This window comes from Herpailurus yagouaroundi, unplaced genomic scaffold, assembly GCF_014898765.1.
Source record: "Herpailurus yagouaroundi ecotype Mexico unplaced genomic scaffold, PumYag 29, whole genome shotgun sequence".
NCBI lineage: Eukaryota > Metazoa > Chordata > Mammalia > Carnivora > Felidae > Herpailurus > Herpailurus yagouaroundi.
In genome coordinates this window covers 100,304,652-100,316,184 of record NW_024412377.1, presented here as the reverse complement: position 1 = coordinate 100,316,184, position 11,533 = coordinate 100,304,652, and the positions used below count along the sequence as shown (strand labels likewise).

Sequence of the window (11,533 nt, the reverse complement as noted above, 5' to 3'; positions counted from 1 at the left end):
TTTCCTCCAGACTGGACAGAAGTCTAATGAAGACAGTGAAGGGACCATGCCTTTTCTTGTCACCTTAGTACAGCATCTTAAAGGTCCTCAATGTTGTTAAATGGCCGACAAAATGAGTAGAATTAGGACTTACTCCAAAGAGAAAATAATAGTCATTTACAACAGGAGGAGCACAGCAGTGTTGAGTTGGGAATCCAGAGACCTCCATTCCAGCCATGGCTTTGCCACTCATTGGCTGTGAGACCTTAGTCTCTTTTCCTTGGTTCCCTTGTCAAAGGAGATTGCTGGATTAGTGGCTTCTAAGGCCTTAAGTAGCTCTCTATGTTCTATGAAATGCTGTATTTATGCATATATATATATACACACACACACAGACTCATTCTATTAGCCAAAGATGGAAATACCTTTTTAGTGGCTGTGGTATGGATCTCACGTCTGTCCAGTTTAGGGAACAGCTTAGTTACCTAGTGCACAGCACCACAGGGGCTCTGGGCAGAGGTCGCTTAGCCAATGGTCTCCCATTTTGTCACGTTTCATCAGCTGCTCAGCTAAGTCTGCTTGTCTTTGCAGCCTAGACCCATGTGGGCTGTGACAGTGCTTTACAATTCCTTGCACATCTGCTACTATCCTTGGCTGGGAGATTGGGATCTCTTTCTAAGGGCTTACATCCTAAGGGAAGAGAAGATAATTGTGTCCCTCTTGCTAGATCTTCTCCTTTTGTATGTAACATATCCTTGGACAACCTCTCCTCCCTTTATCTCTTCGGTTTTCAAATCTGCACCTTTCATTGAAGTTAAAACCCTCTGCCCCTCTGCTCCATTTACTGTATTTCACAGCCTATCCATTTTTTCCCTCTTTACTGCCTTAAACATTCTATTGAAACTGCTGATTTTAGGTGGAGAGGGAGCTATGTTCTGAGGTTTATGTCAGTGGGGCTGAAAAGCTGGAGTCTAGCTTATTAGTTAATACAACAATGTCATACTGTTATATAATCCAACTCTGAAGGGGGAAAAGCACAATGGAACTGAAGAGGAAGAATTGAAGGGCTGGTATAATTAAGGTCAGAAATTGGGACCCTCAAGTAGGTTCTGAATGTTGACTGAAGGGAGGAGAGAGGAGTGCCTGAGAAGGTAACTTGCTTCTGATTGCTGAGTGACAGACATGGAGTAAATCCACCCGACAGGGATGATTCATTTGTAGAGGGACTAAGGTGAGTCGGGCTGGTAAGGCAGACAGACTAAGGCTAAACTCTTACAAGATAACTTTTGACATTAGACTGAAGTCAAGCAGTGTGGACTCCGTTCTAGAGAGCACTGGTAAAACATTTAAGCAAGAGGCATTATGTATTACGGTACAATTTCATAGTGGCAGGAGGGAGAACTGATGATAAATAGAAAGGCAAAGACATCACTTAGGAGACTCTCTACACGGATTCTCCAGCTCAGAACTCTTTCCCATTCAGCTGCTATTTTATAAACACGGGACAGACGGCCAGGCAGCTCTAGTTTGAGACACGATGCTATTGCTTCCATTTCTCAAGTTTTAAAAACTCATTATTTCCCCTCCCCATTTCTGACATTGTAATGAGAATTATGTACAAGTAAAAATGACATTAGCAAGACTTATTCCACATCCTAACAAAACCAGGCATCAAACCCCATTGAGTTTTTTCTCAGATGTGTTAAACAATAATGCTCAAAACAGACCTTCAGTGCTGGTAGAATGAATCAAACTACTTCACAGAGCCTTCTGGGTTCCATGAAGTGGCTTTGTCTCTCTAGTTTTCTCCCTCACTAGACATACACCTGCAGGCAAAACCGCAGACAGACAAGGCAAGTAACTTACAGTTCAGCCCAAAGCCCAAAAATGTTTACATCCTTCTTGTCTTTAAACTCAAAAGACAATATGCAGCATGCATGTGGTTGACTAAATAATCCCTAACATTTGCAGAGTGCTTTAAAAGTTTTCAAGAAATTCTAAATATGTTGTCTCACTCTTCCCCAAACAACCCTGTAGATGTAGATGATTATTACTTTACAGAAAAGAAAAATAGATGCAGACATTGAAATGACTTGGCAAGATCAAAACTGTTCAAGTGAGAATCCGAAAATTTCGTCTGTCTTCTCGTCTTCTGTCTTCTAAGCCATTCGTTCCTTTCTGGTATGTTAAACACAGGATTCCCAGGAACATGGTGAAAAATTCACTTAGAAATAACAAACTCTACTGGATGTTAGTAATGAAAAGTGAAAATTCACAAACCACAAATTAAACAGCAGTTTTAAAATAAAGTGAACAATTAGACAATTTACCAATTTGGTGCTATCAACATTGACAGAAGTTGGTAACTTGTTAAAACACAGCAACAACCCATTTCTTACTTTTTCAGAACACAACTGAGAACCAAGAATCAAAAAACAAAACACTTGCATATCTTGAAGGTAGCTAAGTATATCATTCAATGCACCTTATTCAAATGTTCCTGATTGCAAAGCCTATTTCCTCTTAGTTTATATACATTCCTAAAAAGCTTGGTTATGACAAAAACAATATAGGCCAGATGTTCTGTTCATTGTTGTATCCCTGATCCTGTAACACTGCATGGCATGGAGTAGGTGCTCAATAAATACTTGCTCTTGGAATTGTTTTGAGTGTGGAGAATTAATGCTATCTGTACACAAGGCTAAAATTGCATGGACGGGGGACTGACCTCATGTAGCTCTTGCACATGGATCCCCCTGCTGCTGGACCCAGTTCCCACTTTGGCTTCCCAATTCTAAGGAAGAGTAACATGAAAGAACCAGAGTGAAATGACTGGAAGGGCATCTACAGCTTGCTTTACTTGCTACCTCAGGGGTTGTTTTGTTATTTTATAAACACGGGTGGTTCACAAAACAGTGGTAGCTATGCTGGAGGTTGTCTGTGGATTTAAAAACCCAATAAACGAAATTTCTTGGGCTTGTGGCTTTTTTTTTTTTTTTTTTAAATGATAAGAGTTCCTTGTCTTACCCCTCTAAGCTGGAGGACAGGAAGGCAGTCAAGGCATCAAATGATGGTCAAATTTAATCTTAAGATAAAACTTGTACATTTGGTAGGATTTTATGACATACAGGTATTTGGAATTTTTGTAAAGCCAATAATGAAGTGTGTGGTGTTAATACCCATGCCTCAAAAGTGCTAGTCTTCATGCATGTCAATTCTAGTCCATCAAACACTAATAGGTATTAAATACCTAAAGCGTTAAAAATCTTCAGAATCTAATGGAAAGAAAAGACTTTGGAATCATTCAAGTAGGCCCGGAACCCAGCCTGGCCTGACACCTTACTGTAAAATAGGGGCGATACCACCACCAACCAGCAGGGGCGGCAATACTGGAAGAAGGTAGATAAAAGGCAGTTAGTTGTTCATATTCCAGACACTTAATGAGAGAGACATCATCATTCAGCACCTCAACAATCATAAAACCTGGGTAAAATCCTGGTTGGATCTCCTTTTGTAGCTTTAAGGACAGTTAACATTTGTTCTAGTACTAAACTCGAATTCTGTGGAAGAGAGTTTAAGAGGCCAAAAGTTTACCTTTATGGTATTTGTTGAATGCTATCCAAAGTATACAGACCTGGAAGGCTCAGAGAAAATTTGTTTCAATGGGTAAATAATGCAAATACTAACAATATGAGTCCTGTTGTAATCTAGTTTACACAATGGCAAAATTTGGAACATGCCATAAAGTCACCCCAATTTGAAATAGTTAGAAGTACACCTTATTTGCAGGTTACATTTCAGGTCAAGCCTAAGGCAAAAACTGCATATAGTTAAAGTCACTATTCAAAAACTTCTTACAAGTGTGCCACAGGGACCAAACTATTTGTCAACAAATCCAACACATTAAAATAAAAAAATCCAATACAACAGCCAGATTTTCTCGCCAGCACCCCACCAGGTTAAGTAGTGGCCTGTTTTTAGAGGTCATGTTTTTTTAGATGGTATATATCTTTGAACATGAGGAGAGAAATATGCTCAGTGTCTTTCAATATAACCATGGAGGAACCCACTGACTGAACTGCAAATCCACACTTCCCTTCTCATGGTTGTCCTAGAGCATAGATTCCCTAAGTGTAACAAGTGGAGCTGTCCATGTAATTTAAATAAACGAGACAGGATTTATTTACCACTACATGTAGTTGAATTTTAAGTGCATGACTGGCACTGTGCTTTCATTTTAGAAATACCCAACTATATATGGCCTTACTTTCTAGCAATCTGAAAAACTTTGCATCAGCTTTCATAAGTAAGACATTCATTTCATACTATAATCCACTACACACACACACACATATGAAAAAAAGATTCACAAAATATTTAAATATTCACGCGGGGCCTGGGTGCCTCAGTCATTTGAATGCCCAACTTCGGCTCAAGTCATGATCTCGCAGCTCATGAATTCCAGCCCACACTGGGCTCTGTGCTTACAGCTCAAGAGCCTGGAGCTTGCTTCAGATTCTGTGTCAGCACCTCTCTCTAACCCTCTCTGTTCATGCTACGTCTCACTCTCTCTCAAAAATATAAGCATTAAAAAATATATATATATATTCACATGCTATGTACTTGATCTATTCCATTCTGTTCTATTTTGTTGAAAAATATTTACGTGGCTTTCTTGATCCCTAACTGGGTTACAACCTCTAGTTTAAAAAATATTAAACTGGAGTTATTTCAAGCTCTTAACTATTCAGAATTATGCAGGCAAGGGCGCCTAGGTGGCTCAGTCGGTTAAGTGTCCGACTTCAGCTCGGGTCATGATCTTGCAGTTCGTGGGTTCAAGCCCCTCATCAGGCTCTGTGCTGACAGCTCAGAGTCTGGAACCTGCATCGGATTCTGTGTGTGTGTCTCTCTCTCTCTCTCTGCCCCTCCCCTGCTCATACTCTGTCTGTCTCAAAAATAAATAAAAACATTAAAAAAAATTTAGAATTATGCGGGCAGTATCTAGGGGTTAAGGAAAACAAGCAAGCAAGTACATTTGTCCATAATATTTTAATACTTTTCCACTTTTAAATACTGGTTTTAATTTTGTGATTGTAACATGGAAGATCCAACTTTATTATTTTTTAAAAACATCATCAGGATCATAAAGCTATTATAGAATAGTTACACTCTACACACTCCCAAGGTACTTTAAAATGATTATGTTTTGAGTTTGTAGGTGAACAATGACAGTAATCCAAATACATTGTCTGTACAACTCGGACTAAATACTGGTGAAAGTGTTTAATTGAACAAACAATTGATAAGCTTAATTAACCAGCACAATTTCACAAGAGAACCAGCTCAGCCCAACTAAAATGTTCTCAATAGCAGTTGACACTGATGTTGTATAGGTGCACAAGTTAGCCGATGAAACTCAACAAACGGGAAACCCATTCTTCCTTTTCCTTATTTTGTGTTCTTACACCTCCCTCCCAGCCATCCCCTCCTCGGTCTACCTCGATCGCCTTTGTGGTGTTCCCAAACCAAGAGCTGCTGTGATCACCCTCCACCTCAAAATCAGGAGTCCTGAGTTCCAAGTGAAACACTGTGCTCTCCTGTCCTGTACAGTGGGCAGTCAGGGACAAAACCCATCATTACCAGTATTTTCCAAATTTCTATCACAGTACAAAAGAGTGAACTAGTTGAAAAGAGAGTAGTAAAAGGATCATTTTTTTTGTTTTTTGTTTTTGTTTGGGAGACAGAAGAAATTACTGTGTTTGGGAAAACATCATGTATATTCAGATACTGATTAAAGAATTAGCCACACAGAAATAATTCTAGAGGGTCTGAATATTGTTTAAAATGGCTAGTACCTCTCCAATTTTCAGCTCTTTAAAACTCTTTTCGCATTCCCCAACTCATTTCTAAATCTGACTGGATGGGATTAACTCTAGTGAAGTACCTGTACAGTTATCTAAAGGTAAAATGTATCTTCTTTTTTTTATACAAATATTTTTAGTGTAATCATTTCATTTACAGAATTGCAAAAGTGTATCTAATAGTTAGTGCAAATGCAACTAATGATAATTAGATTTAGACATTGCTTTGTTAAGTTTTCCATACCTTTGTAAAATGAAGCTATTCAATTTAGTTATGAAAGAGTTACTTGTCCATGTTCATGATAGTTACCAAAAATGGCAAACAGAGGAACATTTATAGTGGGCATAGAGAATTTTTTTTGAAGATTCCCATCAGCGGCTTAAGGTTAATAAACCTTCCCTCCCCAACCCTCCCATATTCCCATCCCAACCCCACAGCTGATTGTAAAATAAAATACACATTTGAGGTATAAACTTTTCTTTTTTAAACATCACAATATAAAATGTTAACTGGTGATGTAGTAAACTCATATGATAATTTGTCTTATTTGCCTTACTAGCATTACCACCATATAGGCACTTTTCCACATAGTCAAATTATGAACAGCATTTTTCTGTATAAGGCATATTCCATGCACATCATTAGAGAAAGGTAAATTAAAAAATAGAAAAGATTTATGGAACATGAAATCTGCGTGCATGTAATATAAGCATATGTTTTATATGTATTTTTCTCTCTGTACAGAATAATAAATACCACTATATCTGATGCAAGTAATTCACTTCCAGGATTGTGCATATTAAGTGATCAGACTAATCCCATCATTAAATTATCACCTTGCATTTATCATTAAGACTCCATTACCATGTATGAAATATATACAGGACATGATCCAAGTGACATGACTTTCTGCTTTACAAAATGGGTCTGATTTCTGTGTTTCTACAGAGATGAACAAGTCAGCATAGCATCTACAAAATGCCTCTGACATATGTAAGCACATTTGTGTATAAACACAATGAAGATTTTGAAGTGGGCAGTCATTTCTACTTCAGTGAGTACCATTCCTTGCCTCAACTCCATGCTTCAAGGTTTTTCACAGAGGCCTAAAACTAAAGAAGGTATTTTACATTTAAGCTCTTACAGCAAGTAAGGAAAGAATTTCAGTTTGAATCACATGGAATCCTTTACTGCTCTGCTGCAAATTCTGATCAAGAGGCAAACCGGAGCACTGCTCACATTTTATATGCATATCCTGCAACATATCTTTTAAACTGAGCCAAATTAGAAGAACTGACAAACATGCCTGTTATGAACACCAGAAATACTGAATCAAATGTCAAACCCCAACAGCCTGATTTACCTTAACAAGAAATACCATATATCCTCTTACAAATTTTGAGAAAATATGAGCTCATTTTATCCTTACCACTGTACCAAAAAGTAGTTTAAACCCACAAGATTTCTGTTTCCATTTGGAGGCAGACAGAACCAATTTAGGAATTACCAAATTGTGTTTGTAAACAAACTGAAAAAAATCTGTAGCACACATTACACAACTAAAAATACAATAGAAATATAAAGATACCTGGGGGAAAAAATAAAGCTTTTCACTCTTTCTCCATCAGAACCAAGGTTCTTCATAGGAGTAAGACTATAGAAAAGGTGAAATCACAGGTTATTTGACAGCCCTCAGTTATTAAGAGACACTTTACGTAACATGAATCATTATAGAAATCAGCAGCAATGAATTCTATGATTATACAAAGCAAAAAAGTCAAAAAATTCTGAACACAGATTTAACCATAGGCCTGAAAAAAGAACCCCATCCAGATATTTGGTGCACAGAAAGCACATGCCCCATGTGCATTCAACTTTTGTGCTTTTCTTTTGTGCACAAAACCTGATACAAATGAGGATCTTAGGCCGGACCATAGTAAATTAAAAATTCTGAAAAAGTTTCCAAAAATTAAAGCATCAATTCCTAGTTGTGATTCAAAGTTGATTTTCTTTTTTTCTCTTCTAGGAGCAAGCAAATAAAAATATAGCCATATACATGTAATTTTACATGTATTTATAGTTATATGCTGAGCGAGGAGATCTAGCAGGAGACAGCTAGTGTTAGATGTTCACCTTTGCTATTGCAATATTTCTTCATTTTTGTACACAAGGCCAGGGTGTTGGGCCACAGACAAGGCTATAGATCCTACGTTCCAGCTTAGAGCATTCAATTTTGTTTTTTATTTTTTTCCTCCAACATGGAATGTCACACAGCCTTGCTTCAGTCACTGCAGGAAAGAAAATAAGTAAACAATTAAGAAATACATTATTACTGAGAGTGGCAAGACTACCAGAACAGATTCCTCCTACCCTGTGAATTCATGGAATACACAGATCTCTACTAAATATTTATGCTTTACAGATTTTCACCGTTAAAAATGTTAAAATTGTAAACCTTACATATTTGAAACTGATCAGCAAGGAACAGAAGGAACGTTTTGAAAACTCAAAAAAGAAGGGAAATATACCATAGATAAGCAAAGAGGGAATCAACCAGAATTCTCTGGGTTTACACCCCCAAAACCAGCATTTCCTTCTTCTTAGTCTTCAATAAAAATTATGCTATAAAACACCAGTTATCAAGAATTGACTATGAGTTTTAACTATCTTTGGACCTCATTAATTCTTTATGAAATTTCACTAAAGATCATAAACACTATTGGAAGTTATAATTTCTTCATCACTAAAATTAGGATAGCTTTCCTAAAATTTCAATGCTAGAATCCACTTCATACATACATCTGTCCAAACTTATTATGAAACAAATATTACTTTAGGTAAACAAAGATTTTCACTATGGTGTTAAGGTCTGAATTTGGTGCTTTGTCAGAAAGAAGCTCAACCTGGACTCAAGGCCAGAGCTAAGTTGTAGCCACTGAATCTTCATAGTTCTGTCTTTGCATACATACACATACATCCACAAACAATGCTACCTCCTTCCTCTGAGATGGATTTCAACCCCCTCCCTGCTAGGTACTGTGTGCACACACAGACAAAGACACAGACTCACACAGACACATGCACACAGTCAATAAACAATGCCCTAAATCCAACAGTTCTGAGGCAAAATGCTGTTAATAATGTTAGCATGTATTTTACAAATGCTTAAGAAAATTCTTCTTTTCAAACATAGGTGAGAGCAAGTTCTATACATAACTGCATTCTGATTTCTTTTCCTTAATAGATGGTTATATTTTCTGCCCTGCTCATTTTAGCAAGGCTGGGGGTAGAGATGAAGAGAGAAAGCAGATTATAGCTGCACACTTGGTCTTGATTAGAGCAAATAGCATTCTTTAGAAATCTTAAGGCTGTGGGGAGAGACAACCAGCTAAGTCAGGTGACATGGCCTGCTGCCATGACACAGCATCACGTTTCTGGTTAATTTGAGGTAACAGGGCAAAGATAAAATCAGCAAATTTGTGTCCAGATCTAGCCATAACAATCCTAAAGTACGAGATATTCCAAAAGCCAGTACACTTATGCAATGCACTTGCACTTGAAGACAGAATCTCTCAAAGGTCAAGCTATATCCCAAAACACTAACCATTCAGGTAAGATTAGAATCTGTTTAACATTTTCAGGTAAGCTTTTTCTTAGGAAAGGCTAAATATCTGGGACATCAATGCAACAACTCTGTTGTTAGCATCTGACAATAAATTTAGCCTTTTTTTTTTTTTTTTTAAGAGAGGCATACTATAAACAACATCAGAAACCAGAATTAGTTAAAAATATCAGTCATTATATAATACTATTGAACATACTAATTTAATCTAAAGACTCAAGAATACAATAATCTAAGTTACTCAAGAATATAAACTTCTCGGGGCGCCTGGGTGGCTCAGTCGGTTAAGCGTCCGACTTCGGCTCAGGTCATGATCTCGCGGTTTGTGAGTTCAAGCCCCGCGTCGGGCTCTGTGCTGACTGCTCAGAGCCTGGAGCCTGTTTCAGATTCTGTGTCTCCCTCTCTCTCTCTGACCCTCCCCCGTTCATGCTCTGTCTCTCTCTGTCTCAAAAATAAATAAACGTTAAAAAAAAAAAAAAAGAACATAAACTTCTCAGCCAATGATTTAATATCTAACATAGGTGAGAATAAGAGAACATTCATAAATACTGCAGTTTATGAATTATACTTTGGTAATATCTATTAAAAATTTAAATGTTAACACATACTGAGAGTTCACAGAAACAGAATTATACAAACTTCTCTCAAATGGACCAAGAAATGTTCAAACTATTCACAGTAAGAGAAAGACAATAAAAACTATAGAGAAAGTATTTCTTTCCTATCAAGGTGGGAATAATCCAAGTTTTATTTCATACACTGTGTGAGAGGGTAAAGGGAAATAGGCACTCCAATACATTATTGCTGGTGAGATGATAAATTAATACAACTTCTTTATGGGCAATATCTAAAATAAAAACGCACAATCCCCCACCCCTGGAAGTGCTGGCAGTGTCATATCTAGCAATTTATCCCACATATAAACTTATAAGTGGATATACTTGTAACACCGTTCCAGCAAAAATTGGAAACAACTTGAGTATCTAGCAAGGGAGGACTGGTTAGAAAATTATGTATATCCATGCAATGGGATACTGTATAGCCACAAAAAAATAATGAGGAAGGTCCATACTGATACGCAAAGACCTTCAAAGTAAAGTAAGCGCAAAGACAAGATGCAGAACAATGTATTTTCTTCAACAACAACAAAAAGGTGTAAGTGTGGGAGACATACACTTGTATTTGCTTGCTCAGGCATAAAAAATTCTCTGGAGGGGCGCCTGGGTGGCTCAGTCGGTTAAGTGTCTGACTATGGCTCAGGTCATGATCTCGTGGCCCGTGAGTTCGAGCCCTGCCTCGGGCTCTGTGGTGACAGCTCAGAGCCTGGAGCCTGCTTCCGATTCTGTGTCTCCCTCTCTCTCTGCCCCTCCCCTGTTCATGCTCTGTCTCTCGCTGTCTCAAAAATAAATAAACGTGAAAAAAAAAATTAAAAAAAAATTCTCTGGAAAAGATATACAAATAGCACTTATACTCTTTCAGTTTGGGGGTGGGGGAAAGGCAAAACTGGGTGAGCAGGGGCAAGGGATAAATTTCACTGTTCATCTTTTCACACCTGACTTTTGAACCACGTTAACATATCATTTCTTGAAAAAGAATTAAAGATTCCAGCACTTTATGGAAAGATGTTCAACAAAGCATTATCTGACAGTCAAAATATGGAACCAACATTATGATGGGACTGGTTAATAAATTCTGCAACATTCATGTAACAGTTGTTAATGGAATGAGATAGTTTTATATATCTCATGTCTTTATATGCAGTACTAGTCAAGATACATTGTTAAAGAGAAAAAGCAAGCTGCAAAACAAGAAGTATAGAATAAACAAGTATTATTAACAAATACTCAAGAATACACATCATTCACTACATACATACAAAAGTATGGAAGAATTAACAATGAACCTCAAGTACTTTCTGGGAAGGGAAGAATACAGGGAATTTGTACTTCTAGAATTTTATAGCTCTATAATGTTAAAATGTCTTTGCATAAGCAAACATTGTCTCATATAAGCAGAAGAAAACAAGTTTTAAAGGCTTTAAAAATTACAACTTTGGGAACATTGTAAAAC

The 11,533-nt window shown here is 37.4% G+C and overlaps 1 protein-coding gene across 3 annotated transcripts in view; it reads right to left on the bottom strand.

The window, feature by feature from the left end:
• Nucleotides 1-5,519: 5,519 nt before the first annotated feature.
• CERT1 (ceramide transporter 1) overlaps nt 5,520-11,533 on the bottom strand; it is a 113,242-nt gene continuing 107,228 nt past the window's right edge. For all 3 annotated transcript variants that reach the window (XM_040450664.1, XM_040450654.1, XM_040450645.1), the window contains one exon: nt 5,520-8,129. The gene's annotated coding sequence lies outside the window, so the exon portion shown is untranslated. The remainder of the gene's footprint in view (nt 8,130-11,533) is intronic.